This window comes from Ictidomys tridecemlineatus, chromosome 8, assembly GCF_052094955.1.
Source record: "Ictidomys tridecemlineatus isolate mIctTri1 chromosome 8, mIctTri1.hap1, whole genome shotgun sequence".
In the NCBI taxonomy this organism is placed as follows: Eukaryota; Metazoa; Chordata; class Mammalia; order Rodentia; family Sciuridae; genus Ictidomys; species Ictidomys tridecemlineatus.
In genome coordinates this window covers 116,808,829-116,831,580 of record NC_135484.1, presented here as the reverse complement: position 1 = coordinate 116,831,580, position 22,752 = coordinate 116,808,829, and the positions used below count along the sequence as shown (strand labels likewise).

The 22,752-nt window shown below is 43.5% G+C and overlaps 1 long non-coding RNA gene across 1 annotated transcript; it reads right to left on the bottom strand.

Annotated features, from left to right (window-relative positions):
• Positions 1 to 3,248: 3,248 nt before the first annotated feature.
• Positions 3,249 to 21,072, bottom strand: LOC144366253 (uncharacterized). Its single transcript, XR_013425253.1, has 4 exons — positions 20,561 to 21,072; positions 11,018 to 11,073; positions 9,397 to 9,534; positions 3,249 to 4,295 (listed from the first exon to the last, which is right to left on the bottom strand). It is a non-coding gene; the product is annotated as an uncharacterized LOC144366253 (long non-coding RNA).
• Positions 21,073 to 22,752: the final 1,680 nt, after the last annotated feature.

Here is a 22,752-nt window from a genome sequence, read left to right as displayed (position 1 = left end):
GACCCTGACTTCTGCATGCAAGTCTGACTCCCCGCCTGAAACCACTAGCACAGGGGTTGGCAAAGGAGGACCCATGGGCCAAATCTGGCTGGCCACCTGCTTTAGTAAGGAAGGCACTACTGGACCCCAGCCATGCTCCTTCCGGTCCACGTTGCTGGTGGCTGCTTTTGTATCTCATAGGCAGAGTTGAGCAGCTGCAACCAGCTGTAGGGCCCACACAGCCTAACGTATTTCTTCCCTGGCCTTGTGCCTAAAGAGTTTGCAGTCACTGCTTGGAGTAAACGGAATACAGGGGACACTTTCCTCACCTTGGTTGGGTTTATTATTTACTTTTTTTTTTTGGTATTGGGTTGAACTCAGCCCTTTTTATTTTTATTCTTTATTTTTGAGGCAGGGTCTCACTAAATTGCTTGAGGCCTCACTAAATTGCCAAGGCTGGTCTTGAATTTGGTATCATCCTGCCTCAGCCTCCTGATTCGCTGGGATTATAGGTCTGTGCCACTATTCCTGGCCTTTTTCATTTTTTATTTGTCACTAAGAATCTCGACAGGGCTGGGGATGAGGCTCAAGCGGTAGCGCGATCGCCTGGCATGCGTGCGGCCCGAGTTCGATCCTCAGCACCACATACAAACAAAGATGTTGTGTCCACCGAGAACTAAAAAAAATCAATATTAAAAATTCTCTCTCTCTCTCTCTCACACTCTCTCCTCTCTCACTCTCTCTTAAAAAAAAAACCTTCTACTTAAAAAAAAATAAAAAATAAAAAATAAATATTAAAATTCTCTCTCTCTTTCTCTTAAAAAAAAAAAAAAAGAATCTCAAGACAGGGTCTCCCTCAGTTTCTCAGGCTGGCCTTGAATTTGGGATCCTCCTGCCTTGGCCTCCAGAGTTGCTGGAATTACAGGCATGTGCCATCTGCCTGGCTCCTTGGTGTGCTTGTACAGTCTCTTTTCTACATGAGTTCTGAGAAAGGCTGAACTTTTTCTGCTTTCCCATTCATTACCCTCATGGGGTTTGAAATTATATGAATTCTACCATGTTAAGGAAGGCCTTCATGTCCTTAACCTGTCTTCCCTCCTCCCAGGACTTCTCCCAGAGCGCAGCATTGATGATTACTAAGGGTGCTATTTTTCCTAGCAACTTTCCTAGCAGGGTGATGCTCTGGGGTTTCATTTCTGCTGAGCCAATTCTTTGATGGGCCCTGAGATTCCAGTTGTGGCTGAAGGTTTCCACTCCTGAAGACCTCTTCCCAGGATGAATACTGATGGGCATGAAAAGACACTGAGCCCTGGCTTCCCACACTTACCACCTAAGGAGGCTTTCCCCCAGTGAGTACGCTGGTAAAGCAAGAGTTGGGAGCTTGCCCCAAAGACTGCGACGTTCAGTATTCTCGTGGCTTATCTCCAGTGTGTCCTGAAGTGGATGAGAGCGAGGTAGTATAGTAAAAAAAACAAAACAAAAAACCTCTTCAACACTTGCCAGGCGTATGCAGCTTATTGAGGTCTGGATGTTGTGGAATGAGAGCTGTGCACCTTCTGTCATGGGGTGTGACTTGTCTGAAATACTTCCTGCATTCTTTTTCTGTGTGTGCTGGGATTGAACCCAGGGCCTTGCATGCTTGGCAAGTGCTCTACCACTTAGCTACCTCCCAGTGCCAGTCCCTTGTTCGTGGTTTTTTTTTTTTTTTTAAGGAGGAAGGTACCAGGGATTGAACCCAGGGAGCACTTAAAGACTGAGCCACGGGGCTAGGGATGTGGCTCAAGCGGTAGGGCGCTCGCCTGGCATGCGTGCGACCTGGGTTCGATCCTCAGCACCACATACCAACAAAGATGTTGTGTCCGCCAAGAACTAAAAAATAAATATTAAAAATTCTCTCTCTCTCTCACTCTCTCCTCTCTCACTCTCTCTGAGTCTGGGCTGGATGCTTTAATGGGCCGTTCAGTCACCAGGCAAGTGGTTTCTGTGGAAAAATAGTTATTAAAAAAAAAAAAAAAAGACTGAGCCACATTCCCAGCCCATTTTATTTAAGACACAGTCTAAGTTGCTGAGGCTGGCCTTGAACTTGCCGTCCTTCTGCTTTAGCCTCCCAAACCACTGAGATTATGGGTATGTGCCACTGTGCCCAACTGTTCTTTTTCTTGTGGTGCTGGAGATTGAACCCAGGGCCTTGTGCGTGAGAGGCAAGTATTCTACCAACTGAGCCGTATCCCCAGCCCTGTTCATGCATTCTTTACATCCTACGTGACTCTTCTTCAGTATGGACCACTGATCACCAATGAAAGTAGCCTTCAGAGAGAAGACCTCCCTGCACTCCTGTGTGCTCTCAGTTCTGAAGGTTCTTCCACACCAGCGGTGCTCCTGAATGCAGAGGAGTGCTAATCCCTAGTGCTGCCAGCCAGGAGGCAGAGCTGGAGGCTGTGCCACCTTGCTCACGCTCTGGGGCCTTCTCTGCTGTGATGGCCCCTCCCATGCTCACTACAGGGGTGGGACTTCTTCCTGGCGTGAGACCCCCATGTGCAGGAGCTGTCTTTCTCAGCGCTTTCTCACACCCTGATACCCACAAGACTCCTCCCCAGTGCAAGTTCCGCAGGCCGCAGGGGAGAGTGAGCAGGAACCCCTCTCTCCAGTGTGGACTTTCTCAGAGCAGTGAGGTGTGCCTTCCTAGTGGATCCTCCTGCACTCACTGTGCTTGAGGAATGAGGAATCCCTTTCTTCTCAGACCTCTTTGGTTTCTGGGATTCGGGAGTGTTCAGTCCCATGTCTGCAAATGGTGGACTGTTTGCCAACTCCAAAGAAACCTGGAGGACTCATGGAGAGTTCTGGACATTTTATTATTCGCAAGTCCTCAGCAGCCACAGGCTGGGACACAATGAAGAGCTTGCGGTTCCTATATTGGGCAGATGGATTTCTTCAGATGTTCTGTATGTACTTTCTTTTTATTTTTACTCTGCTTTGATTCCCACCTAAAGATTGGAGGTGAGGGATATGGCCAGCTCCCCCACCCCAACCATCTCCTTCATTATCACACTCTTTATAGAGTCCTTATCTCACCACAAGCTTTCCTAGGCAGTGATTAGTGTTTGTCCACAAAAGATTAACAGATTCGGGTGTCTGGAGGTCTCCTGTGCTTTCCCACGGCCCCTGGTGTGGGCAGCCAGGCCATGCTTCAGCACCGTCTCAGTTCTGCTCTTGCCATCTGGCAGATAAAACGTCACAGGACCTGATCCCCAGTCACAGCCAAGACCAACTTGAAAAGAAAAACCAAATGCCAAATGTTTTATTTGATATAAGGAGGCTGATTCAAAATGGGGTAGGGAGGGGGAGCATGAGAGGAATAGATGAACTCTAGATAGGGCAGAGGGGTGGGAGGGGAAGGGAGGGGGCATGGTGTAATTAATGATGGTGGAATGTGATGATCATTATTATCCAAAGTACAGGTATTGGGGCTGGGGATGTGGCTCAAGCTGTAGCGCGCTCGCCTGGCATGCGTGCGGCCCGGGTTCGATCCTCAGCACCACGTACAACTAAAGATGTTGTGTCTGCTGAAAACTAAAAAATAAATTAAAAAAAAAAAACAAAAACAAAGTACAGGTATGAAGACAGAATTGGTGTAAATATACTGTGTATACAACCAGAGAGATGAAAAACGGTGTTCTATGTGTGTAATAAGAATTGTAATGCATTTTGCTATTATATATAAATAAAAAAAAGAATAAAATAATCAAGAAAAACAAGTGGATGGTGCTGTGTGGCACCTTAACAGTAGAGTAGGGGTGGCACCAGGAATGGCCACTGCCAAGGGCCATCAGACTGAGTGTGCTGCTAACATGAGAAGGAGAGTGAGTGGGAGGGAACAAGGACAAATCCCAGAAGCAAAGGGGCAAGGCAACCAAAAAGAGTTAAAGGAACAGCTGTGGATGCTGAGGTCCCAGCTGCTCCACCACAGGCAGACAGACCAGGTGGAGGCCACCAGTGCAGGCCACTGGCCTCATCTGAGCAGATGGCTACCTCAGAGGAGGGGAATCTACCCCCTTTAGAGGTTTAGTGGAGGCTTCAAATTTCTAGCTGGTAGCTTAGAGGCCAAGAGAGAAACAAGGGCCATTAAAACCTGTCTTTTGCCTCAAACTCCTCATTTTATGTGGAAGGAGTTGCAGTTGGATGGGCTGCCCCTCCCCTCCCCTTTGCTCACCAGCACATGTGAAGACTTCTGTCCTCAGCAGCCTACAGACCTGGCACCCCTTGTTGCCGCCCATGATCAGATGAGGATGGCAAACAATGAAATTCTGTTTACATCACTGAAGGTAAAAAAGGGAGGATAAGAAACCCAAACCAGCCTTAGCCCTCTTAGCCCAGGGTCTCACTAAGTTGCTGAGGCTGGTCTTGAACTTGCAACCCTCCTGTCTCAGCCTCCTGAGTGGCTGGGATTATAGGTGTGCACTACCAATGCCTGGCTCCCCCCCCCAAATTTTTTTTAAAGGCTGGGGATGTGGCTCAGTGGTAGAATGCCCCTGGGTTCAATCTGCAGTGCCAAAAAAAAAAAAAAAAAAGGCATAAGCCAGGAGCAGAGATATGCACATATGTGCCTACAGTACCCCCTACACAGGAGGCTGAGGCAGGAAGATCACTGGAGCCTAGGAGTTCAAGGTCAGCCTCGACAAGACCCTGCTTCAAAAATAAATAAATAGTAAGCATATATGCAAGGAGACCTAGCCTTCCTTAGCACTTCAGAGTATTGTTCCAACTCCTCCCAAAGGCTTCCAGCTAGGAGAAACAAACTGTTTTCTTCTTTACCCTCACTATACCACTAAGTACTTACAAAACACTTCACTTCTGATACCAGACACATGGTTTCTTTTCTTGCACCAAGCAACTTTTTCTGTGGACACTAAAAGAACCAAAATATTTCTCCCCCAAATATGAAGGATTACTGAACAATAGAAAATCTAAAGGCAGGGGGACTCCCTGCCCTCTGCCTAAAAGCAGGACAGAGATTCACAAAAACTAAAGGTTGCTCTACATTCTTCCCCACCTCCTTCTTCCAGCAGGAAGATTAGCAATGAATTCTTCACAAGACTTGCTTATCAGCTCAGGGATGGCAACACCAGAGGAATCTGCAAGCAGACTTTCTTCCTGTAAATTTATTTCCCACACTTTCCCCACCCTGAACCTTGGACAGTTTTTCCTTTGCCTTGTTACTTTTCTAAAATGAATTGTTCTTCTTCCCGTTGCCCTTCTACACTGGGGACTGAACCCAGGGGCACTCCATCACTGAGCCACATCTCTACCTCTTACTAGTTTTTGTTTTGAGACAGGCTCTTTGCTAAATTGCTGAGGCTGGCCTTGAACTTGTGATCCTTCTGCCTCAGCCTCCTGGCTGCTGAGATTACAGGCCTGCTCTATCATACCCACTTTGTAATTGTTCTTTTTAAAAAGATTTTTTTTCCACAAAAACAATCCCACAAGCACTTATTGTCAGCTGGTAAAAACATAAGGGTAATCAAAACAATATGAACAAATGTTTTAGAACTATACTCCCAGAAAAGGACACCTAAAATATGTGTTGGCTGCTCAACAATTTCTCACTTCATTGATCATTTCTGGGAGGAAGCACTTTGTAGCAGAGTAATATTATCTCCTTTTGGCATGATCCAGCCTCACTGTTTTCTTGTCTTTGTTTAGCATGAATCTTTTCTGCATCTTCTACTAGAGGTTCATAAACTCATCAAAACCCAAAAGACAACCCTCTATGTGCATATTCACTTGCTCATGCAGCCACACCTGAATCAGGATCTGTTTTGCAAGAAGATGAGCTGATGGGCTGTTCCATTACCTTGCACACTTTCTGGCTACATCATAGTAGAATCTCACAAAGTCTACACTGATCAGCGTGCTACCTCAGAAAGCAAGTTTGGGGATTCTAAAATGTACTTGTTCTTTGTTAAAATACTGTTTAAGGCAGACTCTAAGCTTTGAGTTCCCTTCCTCTCATGTGATATGCACCGAGCATTAATGATACAGGAGGCGTTAGGGCCCAGCCTCTAAAGTCCCAAGTACCAGCTTGGGCCACCTATTCTGAAAAGCCAAACAAAGAAATATTCAGTGGTGAAGACAGGAAAAGAGATTTATTCAGTGTGGCCACAGTGGGAAGCACAGAGAGGTCTAGTGACCTAAGATTTGTCTTCAGGGATACTTGTTAGGTACCAGTTAGATATGAGCAGTCAGGAAATACTTAGGGCTAGGGTTATGGCTCAGTGATAGAGCACTTGCCTAGCACATGTAAGGTGTCACATAAAAACAACAAATTTAAAAAAAATAAAATAAAAGGTATTGTGTTCATCTAAGACTAAAAAAAGAAAATACTTAGTACAGAGCAAATCAGTTCATCAATGGCTTTGCCTCAGTGGTGCACAAGGTCTGACAAAATAACTATTTCAGGACCCTTGCCTGACCTCAGCCTTGTAAACCATTGCTCTTACAACAGGAGACGACAGATAAATTCATGGAGGACAAGTATATATTTTCTCAGCAGGGCCTAAATGCTAACACATCTTAAGACCCTAAACAAACCATCTAGACCAGAGATTCCCAGACCTAGGAAAGCAGGATGATTAAGCTCAGAGCCCATTGACCATAAATCCAGTAAAACCAGTTCCCATTAGGAACTGTCAACCAGGCCACAATGACCACGATGACCTTAGGTTGTTAGCCAATGTGGTCTCTCAATCTAGAGCCAAAAGGTGATACTTGGGTGGAGTATAACAATCTCCCTCCTACCCTTCCTCTTTCTTTTCTAATAAATGTTGCTATACTTTTACTTGCTTGCAATTCTCTCAAAAAGAGCACAGGAGCCGCTGACGCAGCTCTCGTCTTATCTTCATTTGCAGTACTGACAAGAGCTTCAGTTCAAACAGGCGAAGGAACAAAAGGAGGTGTGAGCAGTAGGTGTGGGTAGGCTGTCTTGGTGCCACTGTGGTCTGGCTGGTTATTGTCTCAGTCTGGTTCTTACAGACCCTGCTGGCTCTGGGGAACTTGCTACTGCTTCAGGGGGCACTTCAGTTCCCAGCACAAGATGACTGCTCCTGCTTAGGGGGCAGCACGGGTCCAATCAGGAGGTGATGCTCTTGCTTATGGGGGAAATCCCACCATGGTGATCCAATTGCGGGCTCTGCTGTTCCTGGAATCTTTTCTTTTTTTTTTTTTGTTTTTTGTACTAGGGATGGAACCCCGAGGCACTCAACCACTGAGCTATATCCCTGGCCCTTTTTATATTTTATTTAGAGACAGGGTCTTACTGAGTTGCTCAGGGCCTTATTAATATGCTGAGGCTGGCTTGGAACTCACAATCCTCCTGCCTCAGCCTCTGGAGCCTCTAGAATTACAGGCATGTGCCACTGTGTCTGGTTTTGTTCCTAGAATCTTGAAAATATCTTTGTTACTCTTATCTTGGTCTCTTCAGCCTTGAAGGGGGATGATTTCGAGGTTTAGAGGAACGCTTCTTAAGTGATTAATGAGTCTCCAGGCAGAGGTGAGCAGGAATTTGACTCAAAGTTTATGGTAGTAAAGGAGGCAGATGAAATGAGGCAGAGGTGCCAAGCTTTTATTTTGTTTTTCATTACCTATTAGACATCTATTCGCCCAATAGTCAGTGCTTTTCAGCAAAAGCAGCCTCTAAGGGGGCATTGCATTAATAAACTTGCTTGCTTTGCTCTTGTTAAATTGTCCTTTGTTGCAGGAACCTTTTCCAACCAGAAATTTTTGAGGGTTGGAGGAAAATTATATTTTCTCATCTTCAACACCAACTAGGTGTACTATAACTTAACTCAATTCTGACGCTATGACGTGGAGGCAGTGTCTCACAGGACTATACCATGGGATGCATCCAATCCCACAGGTTTAGGACTCAACCCCACAAAACTGTGCCCACTTCAGGTGCCAATCCAAGTTCATATTGTTACCCATGCATCTGAACGAATATAAATCTAAGGTTTCAAACTCCCCCTTAGGTTTGACCACCTGCTAGAGTGGCTGGCAGAACTTGGAGGTATTTCCCTATGGGTCCCCATTCCCTATAAAAGATACAAATAGGGAGGAGCTGGACGAAGAAACACCCGGGGCAGGAGTGGGTAGGCTGGAGCTTCGGTGTCTTCTCCTTTCTGCACTCCCATGTTTTCAGAGTTCTCAGTGCTCTGAATCCTGACTGTGTTTTTATGGAGGCCTCGTTATGTGGCCATAGTTTATTAATAATCATCAATGGCCACCAGTGATCAACTTAGCTTTCACCCCCTCTTCCCCACCAGGAGGCTCGGGTAGGATGGGCTGAAAGTTGCAACTATCTAATCATTGGTTCCCTGGAAAAACTGCAACTACCCAGGAGCCCCAGAAACTGTCATCTCATTAGCATACAAAACACTTTTATCACAGCAGTGGGGTGGTGCATGCCCATAATCCCAGCAGCTCTGGAGGTGGAGGCAGGAGGATCCAGAATTCAAAGCCAGCTTCAGCAATTTAGTGGATGTGGCTCAGTGATCGAGTGTCCCTGAATTCAATCCCTGGTACCCCCCCACCCCCTCCAAAAAAATAAGACATTTATCACAGGAGATTACAAGAGTTTTAGGAGCAAGAAAGGAAAAGGGAAGCAGAGACCAAATACATATTATATTTCTTATTATGTCATAGTCACTTCTTTTACAAATCACAATGGGAAAAACTACAACAGAATCTATTATTTATATATATATATATATATATATATATATATATATATATATATATATTACAGGTATTTATATATATTACAGGTATTTTGGATTCACTGAGACAATTCCCAGACAAAAATTTCCATAAGAGTAGACCATAAGGGCTGGGCCTGGGGCTCAGCAGGAGTACACCTTCCTGGCATGCATGAGGCACTGGGTTCAATTCTCAGCACTGCATGTAAATAAATAAAATAAAGGTCTATCGACAACTAAAAAATATATTTAAAAAAAAAAAAGTAGACCATAAAGCCTGGTACAGTGGCAAATCCTTGGGAGGATGAGGCAGGAGGACTTCAAGTTCAAAGTCAGCCTTAATAACTTAGCAAGGCCCTGTCTCAAAAACACAAAATAAGGGGCTGGGGTTGTGGCTCAGTGACAGAGTGCTTGCCTAGCATGTGTGAGGTACTGGGTTCAGTCCTCAGCACCACATATAAAGAAATTAAAAATAAAGCTACATCAACAACTAAAAGAAAAAAATATTTAAAAAAAAAATTAAAAGAACTGGGGATGTGACTCAGCAGTTAAGCACCCCTGCGTTCAATCCCCAGTTCCAAAAAAGAAAAAAAGGAAAAGAAACTTCCCCAAATTCACACAAACAGACAAATGTTACCTGGGCCCTCCATCAGAGGCTGTTACTTACCTGCATTTGGAGCTCAGCTAGAAAGATCACGTCTGAGCCAGGCATAGTGGCACACACCTGTAATCCCAGTGACTCTGGGAAGTTGAAGCAGGAGGATCACAAGTTCCAGGACAGCCTCAGCATTTAGCAAGACCCTGTCTGAATAATATGGGTTCAAGCCTCAGTACTGCATATAAATAAATAAATAAATAAAACAGGGGGCTGGGAATTGCAACTAGGAGGTAGACCACTTCCGTGGCAGGCATGAGGCCCTGGGTTCAATTCCCAGCACTACAAAAGTAAATAAATAAATACAGTCACATCTCCCACCCTCTTCTGTATCCAGGGCTGGTTATATGATATAGTTCAGGCCAATGAAATGAAAGCAGAAGTTGCTGAACAGGGTTTACTAAAAGTTCTCTAAAGCCTCATTACTCCAGTAGAGTATGGGGTACCTTTTTAGAAATAAATGTGAATCTTGGGTTCTAGCCCTTGTCTGGTGAATCCAAACCTGTATTTTAACAAGATGCCCTATTGATTGACACATGCACTAAAATTTGTTAAGTGTTGCTTAAGAGGGAACTGATATAGCTTCCTTTTTTTTATGGTAAATGAACCTTTAATTTTATGTGGTGCTGAGAATCGAACCCAGTGCCTCACACATGCTAGACAGATGCTCTATCACTGAGCCACAACCCCAGCCTCTAGCTTCCTTTCTTTCTGTCTGGAATACAGATGTGATGGCTGGAGGTGTGGTTATCATTTTCTGACTATGATGTGACCTTGAAGAACACATGCTGTGGGTGTGGTGCACGCCTGTAACCCTAGTGGCTTAGAAGAAGGAAGATGAAGAGTTCAAAGCCAGCCTCAGCAATGTAGCAAGGCTGTAAGCAACTCAGCAAGACCCTGTCTCTAAATAAAATATTAGAGAAAAGGGCTGGAATGTAGCTTAGTGGTTAAGTGGCCCTGGGTTTAAAAAAAAAAAAAAAAAGACATGATAGGGATGGAAGTGGGGAAAAAAGAGGGAGCCTGGAGCCATATACTATTTGGAACTGCTCACCTCTAGACTTCTTTAACATAAGAGAACTTCTACCATGTCCATTACTACCAGATTTACAGACTCAGGAAGAAATCAGAAAGTCCAAAGCAAGAGCTGATAAACCTACTGGTTACCATGGTATATGCATGTAATTCCAGAGATTTGGAGACTAAGGCAGGAGGCCAGCTGTAGCAATTTAGAAAGACCCTGTTTTTGTTTTTTGGTACCAGGGATTGAACCCAAAGTCACTTAATTACTGAGCCCCGTCCCCAACTCTATCTATCTATCTATCTATCTATCTATCTATCTATCTATCTATCTATCTATCTATTACTTTGAGACAGGGTATCACTACATGGCTTACAGCCTCACTAAATTGCAGAGGCTGGCTTCAAACCTGAGATTCTCCTGTCTCGGCCTCCAGAGCTGTGGGGATTACAGGTGTGTGTCACCACACCTAAAACCCTGCTTTAAAATAAAAAATAAAAAGGACTGGGGAGGTGGTTCTGCGGTAAAGCACGCTGGGTTCAGTCCCCAGAACCAAACACAAAAACAAAACACAACAAAAGAGAATCCTGCGGAGTTAACTGTGGCTCTACTTACTCCTTGGGTTGCAGCCAATGTGAAATATGATCTTTCCTCCCACTCCTGTATCATACCTGTGAGTAAGCCAGTAAAGGAAAATTCAGATGCCATTTTATTACTCCCAGCTGTGTTTCCCAATATGAGAATTGATATTAAGTAAAACATATTATTTTTAAACTATTAAATATTCCCACTTTATGTAACATTATTTTTTTCTAATTTTAGGTAGACCTGGACATATTTTTCATCTATACAGAATGTCAGCTATTTAAAATGTCCTAATGAGTCACACATACTTATATAAAGTTTTCTGGAGACATTATGCTTTTAAAATTTGTTTATTTCCAACAGTACCTTATGTCCCAAATTATAAACTTTACATATATCCCAAAATATGTAAATTTTTTTAATCACTGCATTCCTTTTGGAGTTCAGATAGCTAAGCCCTGGAGGTAATCTGCAATAGGTCAGATCCCAGACACACTGAATAAACAATGTACTGCTCTATTTTTAGAAATGCTCCCAAAGATTTGTCACATAAAAAGTTAGCAAACTAAGATCAGAAGAAAATTTCCTTTACTTAGCAAGGATTACCTATCAAAAATCTTCAGAAAATATATTTCATGGAAAAACTCTAGACATACTTCTTTAAGATCAGGAACAAGGGCTATGGTGCAGCTCAGAGGTATAGCTCATTTTAGCATTCATGAGGCTCTAAATTCCATCCCCAACACACACACACACACACACACACACACACACACACGCACACAGGCACGCACGCACAACAATAAAATTAAAAAAGATCAGGCCAGGTGCGGTGAAAGCTGTCAAAATGTATATTTTCTGGCCAGACGTGGTAGTGCATACCTGTAATCCCAGTGGCTTGGGAAGCTGAGACAGGAGGATCAAGTTCAAAGTCAGCCTCAGCAAAAGCGAGGTGCTAAGTGACTCAGTGAGACCCTGTCTCTAAATAAAATACAAAATAGGACTGGGGATGTGGTTCAGGGGTCAAGTGCCCCTGAGTTCAATCTCTGATACCATTAAAAAAAAAAAAAAAAAAAGATTAGGAGGTGCTGGTGATGTATTTGCCTAATATAATGAGGCCCTGGGTTCAATCCTTAGTGCTGCAAAAAAAGAAAAAGAAAAATCAGGAACAAAAGGTAACCTCTGACTGTTACTAGTTAATATAGTACTAGAAATCCTGGTCAGTAGTATTAGGAAAGAAAACAAATAAAAGGCATAAAGTTTTTTTTTTTAATTGTTGATGGACTTTTACTTCATTTATTAATTTATATGTGGTGCTGACGATCGAACCCAGGGCCTCACACATGCCAGACAAGTGCTCTACCACTGAGCCACAACCCCTGCCTAAAAGGCATAAAGTTCTGGAAGGAAGAGGTAAAGTTCACTATTTGCAGATGATTTAATTATCCACATGGAAAAATCAACTAGAATCAATCAAAAAACTATTAAAGAAAAACTCTGTTATTGCTAAAAAGAGACTTCACCAAAGAAGCTAGATATAATATCAACCAATAGCACTTCTTTCCAGTTCAGCAATAAATAAAAAAATCTTAAAAACAATATATGTAGCCAGGCATGGTGGTGCATGCCTGTAATCCCAGCAACCCAGGAGGCTGAGGGCAAGAGGATTGCAAGTTCAAGGCCAGGCTCAGCAACTCAGTGAAGCCCTAAGCAACTTAGCAAGACCTTATCTCAAAATAAAAATTAAAAAGGACTGGAGATAGAGCTCAGTGGTAGTATACTTACCTAACATGTGTGAGGTCCTGGGTTCAATCCCCAGCATCACAAAATAAAAGAAAACAAGAACAACAAAAGAACTTAAATAAAGAAGAAGGCATATCATGTTTTGGCTGGACAACTTTCTAAGATGTCAATTTCCTCAAAAACAAAAACAAAAACAACCAAACCTATGCAGTTCCAATAGAAACTGATATATATTTATCAGTTTCAAAGGCAACTCTGCAAACATTTTAAACAAGTACAGCAAAATTCAATCAAGTTTATAGGATTCCAGGATCCTATCTTTGAAAGGAAAATGTTCAATACACATTTGTTTTCTCTCATATTTATGAAATACTGCTGCAGCCTGTCAACACACTACTCTCTCCTTTTCCTATTTACTCTACTTTCACACTCTTCACATGTTATAAGAAAAAAATTTTAAGTAAAACAAAACAAAACACCACTATTTAATCTGTCTCTCCCCCACCACCCAGTACTGGGTACTGAACTCATGACACTCTACCACTGAGCTATGTCCCCAGCCCTTATTATTTCATTTTGAAACAGTATCTCACTAAGATACCCAGTTGGCCTAGAACTTGTGATCCTCCTGCATTAGCTACACAAGTTGCTGGGATTACAGGTGTGTGTCATCCCACCCAGCTTAAACTATCTTTTGAATCCAACTATCATAATTCGTATTTTTTTTTTTTTTTTTGGTACTAGGGATTTAACTCAGAGGTGCTTTACCACAGAGCCACATCTCCAGCCTTTTTTACTCTGAGATAAGGTCTCACTAGGTTGCTTAGGGCCTTGCTGAATTGCTGAAGCTGAGGCTGGAGGTGTGGCTCAGAGGTAGAGCACTTGCCTAGCGTGCGTGAGGCACTTGGTTCGATCCTCATCACCACATAAAAATAAAATAAAAATACTATGTTCACCTACAACTAAAAAATAAATGTTTGAGGAGGTGTTCCAGTCCTTGGAGCTATGTCCTTGAAGTAGGACACTGGCTGGTCACCTCGCTCTCTTTTTTGGCAGTCCTGAGGATTAAACTCAGGGTCTCAGATATGGCAGGCAAGTACTCTACCACTGAGCTGTATCTCCAACCCCTTTTTTCTTTTTTGCTTATTCACCACGAGGTGACCAACTTTGCTCATCTATATGCTCCCCACTGTAATGTACTGTCTTAACACAGGGCCAAAGAGCATGGGCTGAACCTCCAAAACTATAAGCCAAAAATAAAACTTTTTACTTCATAAGTTGATTGTCTTTGGTATTTTGTTACAGTAATGGAAAGCTGACCAACACACCAGCTAAGTTAATGTCTATTAAATTATCTAAACCAGGAGATCTTTCTGGGAGTAATGGTGCATGCCTGTAATCCTAGCAACTCAAGAGACAGGTAGATCACAAGTTTAGGGCCAGCCTGGGAAATTTAGTAAGAACCTGTCTCAAAATAGAATTTAAAAAATGGGCTTGGGATGTAGTTCAGTGGTATAGTAACCCTGGGTTCAATTCCCAAACCAAAAGAAGAAGAAAGAGGGCTGGGGATATAGCTCAGTGGTGGAACATCCCTGGGTTCAATTCCTAGTACCACAAACAACTACAACAGTTGAAAAAACCCAAAACAAAACTGGCAGAATTCACACTAAATCTGAAACAAGAGAGATAAGTACATAGTAGTAATTGATGCTATACTGTAAAATTAAACAGTACTCATGTCACCAGAACATAAACTCATGAGAGAAAAGATTTTGTTTTGTTCACTGATGATCCCAAGCATCTAGAACAGTAACTAGCACATACAGGTGTGCAAGGAAAAAATGTTAAACAAACGAGTATATATATAGCAAAAAAAAAAAAAAAAAAAAAAAAGACTGTGCATAGTTTTAAAAAAATAACACACAACAAGGGCATGCAGTAGCATGCACCTACAGTCTCAGCCACTTGGGAGACTGAGACAGGAGGATCATTTGATCCTAGAAGTTGGAGACCAGCCTGGACAACATAGTGAGACTCCATCTCAAAACAAAATGAAAGTAAGAAAAAATAACACGTTAAATAAATTTGCAAATGTCTTCCCAAAAAAGGAGTACTGAACAGGTTTTCACTTAGCTATGTATTCATCCACAAGTGCACAAAGTCACTACACGGTTTGTCAATTGACTACTGAGATGATACAGGATAGTGATTCTTTCCATACAAGGAAATGAGATGTAAGTCATGGTGAGGAGTCTGCAGGGCAGTATGTACTCAGGAAGGTCAACCATGGGAGGTATTCAAATGCCAGTCCATGGGATGATGGTAAAGGGCATTCAGCACCCTGAAAGTGGGAGGGAAGAGAAGATTAATCATCTGTAGAACCATTCACCTCAAGGGATCTCTAGATGTATGGTTGAGGAGATCTGGCATGTGATTCAGGGATTGTCTCTAATGTAACTTGGAAAGCTGCAATGTAGACAATCTTATTGAAATAGTCCAGATACATCAACATGCTGTCATATAGCTTGCTGATTTCAGTTGCTGAGCTCAATCAATACCCCTTTTTGAATTCTATACACTTTGATTTCCTACATACTCTCATAGAGAAAAGAAGTGTGACAAATTTGCAGAATAGTCTTATTTGCTTGTCAGATATATGATCGTAAATTGGCATGCTGGTTAATCAGAACAGCTTGGAAGTTACATAAATGTCCAACAATAGGGAATGGTTAAGAACAAAATTCATTATAGTGCTCATGTATAATGTAAGACTATACAGCCATTAAAAAACTATGTAAATGAGTAGAAAATGCCATGGGAAAATGTTCACAATAGGCTTTTCCTTCTTTCTTTTCTTTTTTCAGAGCTAGGAATGGGATCCAGGGCCTTGCAAATGCTAGGCAAGTGCTCTACCACTGAGCTACACCCCAGCCCTCACAAGAAGACATTTTAAAAATCAGGTTGCAAAACAGATGTATCAAGTGATCCCAGCTAAGTTTAAATATATGCTTAGGGAAAAAAAAAATACTGACAGAACTCTTACAAAACATGGGGTTACAGCTCAGGATGGTATTAGAGATGATATGTTTCATTTTGTAATTCTGTGAAAATTATGTCTTTTCTATATTTCCCAAATTTTCTATAATGAACAATAATTATAATTACTTCTGTGGTTAGAAAATAAAAAGCAAGTTATAAAACATACATTAAAAAAGGGCTGGGGATGTGGCTCAGTGGTCGAGTGCCCCTCAGTTCAATCCCTGGTACAAAAAATAAAATAAAACGTATTACTGACAAGCATGGTGGTGCACATCTATAATCCTAGAGACTCAGGAAGCTGAGGTAGGAGGATCACAAGTTCAAAGCTAGCCTCAGAAATTTAGCAAGACCCTCTCAACAACTTAGCAAGACCCTATCTGAAAAAAAAAAAAAAAAAAAAAAAGACTGCAGAAAGTTCAGTGGTAAAGTGCCCCATGGATTCAATATTCAGTATCAAAAAAAGAAGGTGGGGCAGGGGATGTAACTCAGTTGGTAGAGTACTTGACTCCAATGCACAAGGCCCTGGGTTCAATCCCCAGCACCACCAAAAAAAAAAAAAAAAAAAAAGGTGGGGGGATGGGAGGTGGGCACTGAGGATGTAGCTCTGTAGCTCAGTGGTAGAACCCTTGCTTGGCATATATGAGACCCTGGGTTAAATCCCCAACACTGAAAAAATTTTAAAAAAAGAAAGAAAGAAAGAAAAAAGAAAGAAGACCTTCATAGTAATCCTAAATCAGAGCAAGATCTAAGATAAAAATCAAGAGGAAAAAAATAATTAAAATTAGTTTATAATCTTAGCAAATAAATATATAACTCAGAACCTTTAGAATTATTCATTCCTGGCTGGGGTTTGTGGCTGAGTGGTAGAATGTGTGCCTAGCGCATGTGAGGCCCTGGATTCAATCCTCAGCATCACATAAAAATAAATAAAATAAAGGTATTATGTCCAACTACAACTAAAAAATAAATATTAAAAAAAAAATAGAATTATTCATTCCCCACCCCCAGAACTGGCGGTGGAACCCAGGAGCACTTTACCACTGACTTACAGCTCCACCCCTTTTAATTTTTTTGAGACAGGGTCTCACTAAATTGGCCTCAAACTGTGATCCTCCTGCCTTAGCCTCTGGACCTGCTGGGATTATAGGCATGCGCCAGTGCACTCAGCTAGAATTATTCACTTTAAATTCCACGTGAAAGCAGAGCAAACAGGAGCCCCAAATCCTTTCTACACTCACCTGCCTGGCTCTCTTGGTACAACTAGTTGCAGTTTTGTCCAGCATGGATACATAAGAACTCTCTCCAACCAGCTGACCGCCATGTTTATAAGTGTTAACAAATTGGGTATTGAGCAAATGGCCTGCTCATTAATCCCTCTAATATGGATCCACAAAAACTAGCCCCTCTTGATTCCTACCCCTGGGCTCCTTCCCAGGGGCTTTAGATACATAATTTGTTTCCTTCTGTGACCAGAGCTCCCCCAGTAGATAATTTTGTAACATACTCTCTCTATGACTACTTACATACTCCCCAGCACTCCATTTTCTTCCTAAGAGTCTAAGCTCACTTGAAAAGGCTTCTCACATCAAAGTGTTTATTTATTTATTTATATGTGGTGCTGGGGATTGAACCCAAGGCCTTATGCATGCAAGGCAAGCACTCTACCAACTGAGCTATATCCCCCGGCCCTTCAGATCAAGGTTTTTTGCTAGTCACTAATGGGTACCTACAGCCTGGTCTGTACTTCTTGGGAATCTCCTTTCTACCCACTTCCATATCAAGTGTTGAATTAAACTGTACACCATCCTTTCATAATTGTCTCCAACACTTAAACACTTGTCACTTTGGTTGGGGTACCTTTTTTTTGGTACTGGGGATTGAACCCAAGGGCACTTTATCACTGAACCATATTCCCAGCCATTTAAAATTTTTTATTTTGAGACAGGCTCTTGCTAAGTTGTTGAGGGTCCTACTAAGTCACCTGAAATTGGCCTTGAACATGAGATCCTCCTGTCTCAGCCTCCAGTCAGTGGGATTGATATTAAAAGCTTGGTTCTTGTCTCCATCGCCAAACTTGGTAAAGAGGAAAAGGTTTTGAGAAAAAGGAAAAACAGATTTATTGATTTGTCAGCAAAAGAGAAACATGCGAATTCTGTCCTAGAGGTTGTGATTCTCCCTGCCAGGGGGAAGACAGGAATACAGCTGAGTGCAGTGGTATACACCTGTAATCTCAGCAGCTTGGGGAGGCTGAGGCAGGAGTTCAAAGCCAGCTTCAGTAACCCAGGGAGGTGCTAAGCAACTCAGTGAGACCTTGTCTCTAAAATAAAAATACAAAATAGGGCTGGGGATGGGGATGTGGTCAAGTACCCCTGAATTCATTCCCAGTACCAAAAAAAAAAAAAAAAAGCAATACAAAGGCTGGAATTCAAATATTATCAATAGATATAATTAATTAGTGTCCATTGGATGTCCTTCAGACAGTCATTGCTCCAGTTTCCGGTTTTGTTTTGTTTTGTTTTGTTGGGCAATGACACTCTTCCAGGCAATGGTATAAAGGTCAGTCATGTCTCTGGTTGAGAGGGAAAAGGAAAAAGGGAAGAAGGAAAAAAAAAAGTCAGTTTTATAATCAGTCACTTGGCTGGGTGCATGCCTGTAAACCCAATGGCTCAGGAGGCTAAGGCAGGAGAATGGCAAGTTCAAAGGCAGCCTCGGCAAATTAGCCAGGCACTAAGCAATTTGGCAAGACCCTGTCTGTATATAAAAACACAAAAGGAGCACTGGGGTTGTAGCTCAGTGGCAGAGTGCTCGTGTTGCATGTATGAGACACTGGGTTTGATCCTCAGTATCACATAAATAAAATAAAGGTATTGTATCCATCTACAACTAAAATTTTTTTAAAAAAACACATGCACAGGGGGCTGGGGATGTGGCTCAAGCGGGAGCACACTCGCCTCGCATGCCTGTGGCCTGGGTTCAATCCTCAGCACCATATACAAATAAAGATGTTGTGTCCACTGAAAAATATAAAAAATAAATATTAAAAAAAAACCCACACATGCTCAGGGCTGGAGATATAGCTCAGTTGGTAGAGTGCTTGCCTTACATGCACAAAGTCCTGGGTTCAATCCCCAGTACCACAAATAATAATAAAAAAAAGAAAAACACCCACAGAAGGAAGAGTTGGGGGTGGCTCAGTAGTTAAGTGTCCTGGGTTCAATCCCTGATACCTAAATTAATTAATTAAATAAAACAAGTCATCTGGCTGGGCATGGTGGCACACACCTATGAATCCAGTGGAGATTGAGGCAGGAGGATACCAAGTTTGAAGCCAGCCTCAGCAATTTAGAGAGACCTTGAGCAACTTAGTGAGACATTGTCTTAATGTAAAAAATACAAAGGATGGGCTGCAGTCCAGCAGTAGAGCCCCCAAGTTAAATCCTCAGTACATAAACAAGTCAGTCACTTGCAGTGGAGCAGCAAGGTTTGTACTCAGAGCAAGAAGTGGACCAGCTTACAGGACCACAGGTATGCTCCACCTGGTGTGGCTTGGAGAGAAGGGGACTTCCTTTTTGTAACTATAAGAGTACAAAGAACTAGCAAACACTAAGTGGAAGTTTGCCACCCCAATGTCCCCCCCCATTTAAATCTAACTAAGTCATTTTAACACAAGATTATCATGATAAAAGAGCAAAAAAAAAATCACATTTCACATATTTGAGGAAGTTAGAGAAATATGCTTTCTCTGGGGTCGGTGTATACTCTGAGGCCTGGAAAGCAATATGGTCCTAGTAGAAACTCCTCCTGTGTGTTGGTCATGGGCTGGCCACCCTAGAACTATAGATCAGCCCCAGGTCTGGAATCCTGCTGTGGGACCAGCTCCCCTTAGAACTGATTTTTTTTTTTTTTCCTGCCAGGGATTGAACTCAGGGGCATTCAACCACTGAGCCACATCCCTAGCTCTATTTTGTATTTTACTAGAGACAAAGGCTCACTGAGTTGCTTAGCGCCTCCCTAAATTGCTGAGGCTGGCTTTGAACTCGCGATCCTCCTGTCTCCGCCTTCCTAGCGACAGGGATTACAGGCGTGCGCCACCGCGCAGGGACTCATCCTGATTCTTATCAAAATACCCAGTTCCAGCCGGGCGCGGTGGCACATGCCTATAATACCAGCGGCTGGGAAGACCGAGGCAGGAGGATCTCGAGTTCAAAGCCAGGCTCAGCAATTATCGAGGCGCTAAGCAACTCAGTGAGACCTTGTCTCTAATAAAATGCAAAATAGGGCTATGGAAGTGGCTCAGTGGTGGATTGCCCCCGAGTTCAATAGCCGATGCAAAAAAAAAAAAAAAAAAATCAGGATGAGTCTGAGAGCAGAAGTATCTTGCCTCAGAGTCCGCTAGACCTCAAAGGGATCTGCAATTTCAGCTCTACTCAGCAGTGCCCTGCCAAGAGGACTTGCCCTATCAATAGGGGACACGGGCAAATTCCAAGCCTTTTATCTGACATAAAAATAGTTTTAAATAACAAATAAATACTGAGAAGGTGGAGGAATAGAGCTGAGGATACAGCTCATTGAGTGCTTGCCTCGCAGGCACACGGCCCTGGGTTCAACCCCCAGCACCACAAAAAAAAAAAAAAAAAAAAAAAAAAAAAAAAGCAAAGAAAGAAAGAAAGAAAGAAAAAAGAAAAAGAAAAAAAGAAAGAATACAAGGTGGAGACAAACTGCTTACTACGATAGACAGCTCAGGATCTATTCTGACACTCTGGAAGTTCTCCAGATCCTGACACTCCTCACCAAAAGCGAGATGGGGTATGGGAGAACCGCCTCCTCAGTAAGAAACGGTGAGCCTTCTGGTTCAAGCCCCTCGGGGTCATCATCCCTCGGTGGCGGTGCGATGACATTTCCACAATTCTACAGCACCGATCCCTGTCGGGACCCGTCCCGAAGCTTCCATCCTTCGTATCCGAAGCCCAAGGTGCAGACTTGAGGTAACCGGCCCCTGGGACTCGAGGCTTGTCAGCTATGATTGGTGTCACGCCCTCTTGCTCTTCCAAAGACACACAGGGCTGGGGCCTTAGCGCGGTACACAAGGGCGGACCAGAGGCGGTCAAGCGGCACCGAGGTTCTCAGGGCCCCGACGGCACCGAGCGTCGGGAGAAGCACCGGCGGCTGGCGCTCGGACGCGAGCGACTTAGCTAGGAGAGGAGGAAGGGACCGGCATGAGGTACAGCGCCGGACGACCTCGCTCCACTGCACAGCTTCCCACCAACCGCGGTGGAGCGGTGAAACTTCGCGGTAGCTGCCAACTCCGCCCCAGAGCCGCAGGCCCCGCCCCAGAGCCGCAGGCCCCGCCCCAGAGCCGCAGGCCCCGCCCCAGAGCCGCAGGCCCCGCCCCAGAGCCGCAGGCCCCGCCCCAGAGCCGCAGGCCCCGCCCCAGAGCCGCAGGCCCCGCCCCAGAGCCGCAGGCCCCGCCCCAGAGCCGCAGGCCCCGCCCCAGAGCCGCAGGCCCCGCCCCAGAGCCGCAGGCCCCGCCCCCGCCGCCGTCCGCGTCCCCTCTAGGCTCGCGGAGGACCTGCGTCTCTGTGCGCCGCTCCCTGCGAAGCTGGATATAGCCGTCTAAGCGCGTGGAACGCGGGGGGGCCCCCAGGACCTCGGGCCTCAGTCCCCGACCAAAATGAGCACCTTCTGTTTGGCTGAAAGGGCGCAATCTCCTCGGTGCTCAGATTATATGTGAACTGTCAAAACACCTTTTCCCCAAGCATCTCCCAGTGTTTTCTGTCAGGCGTCAAAAGAAAAGAAAGCAATTCTCCCAGTAGAATGGAAATCATTACTTCTACAGTTTAGTGAATCTTCTTCCAGTGTCAAAGGACAAAATGACACATTTAAAGTGGCTACTGGGCTTTATTATCCGTTTTAGAATGGGGCAAAAACCTCATCGCATAGAAATGTTCTAATGAGCCCCGCTGAAGTGGTTGTATAAGACAGAAGGCTAAATAAAATAAAATAAATAAAATGAAAGCGGAAACATAAACACAAAACAGATGGGTCATTTCAAAGTTACTTTCCTTTGAAGGCGGGAACAGAGAAAACAACAAAAAAATAGCAAAATGGTTAACATCAGATTACTTCAGGTTAGCTTTTTTGGTAAGGATTAAGGCAGAGGAAACTTCATCATCATGCCAATTGAAACTAGCCTTTTGACGAACTTTGGCTGTTATCACTCCTGATTTCCTTAAGGTCAAGTAAGAATTTAGAGTGCTTGGCACGGTGGCAGTGGAGCACACAGGTACTCCCAGCGACCCGGAAGCTAAGGCAGGAGGATCACAAGTTCAATGACAGCCTCAGCAATTTAGTGAGGCTGTAAACGTTGAGTTCAGTCCCCATAACCAAAACAAACAAAAACCTTAGTTTAGGTTTGGGGTTGTGACAGTGGACTCTTTGCCTTCTGAATATAATCATTGCTCTAAGGTTTATTTTATTTTTTTAATGTTTTTTTTTCCTCTCTTCTCTCTTTTTTTCTGTCTCTAACAAGATTAGAAAGACAATCTTATCATGTTATCTTTTCTTTCCCAAGTTTATTGTCCTTGATAAACACCCACTATGAGAAGGAGAAGCCTGCAGAGGATCTGCAAGTGAATTTCTCCCAAATTAACAAGTGAATTCTAACAGGCCATCAAGGTGCCCTGGGACCCCCTACCAGAGCACACCTGGAATGTAAACTTTTAAGAGTTCCTTTAAACACTCCACCCCCCCACCCCCCTCCAGTCCCTCCAGATTGGGAGAGTCACAGCCTTTGGGACTGGAGTCCCCTGTGTTTCTCCTTTGCTAGCAAAGCAACAATTTTTCTTTTTTCCTTTTTCTCAAATCTGAATCCTCATTATTAAATTGTCATTGATTCTCTTTGGGGACAGGAACCCAGCTTTCAGTTACAGGGACAGGAAATTTTAGCATGATTTTGATTTTCAGCCTAGTTTATAGGGCCCTGT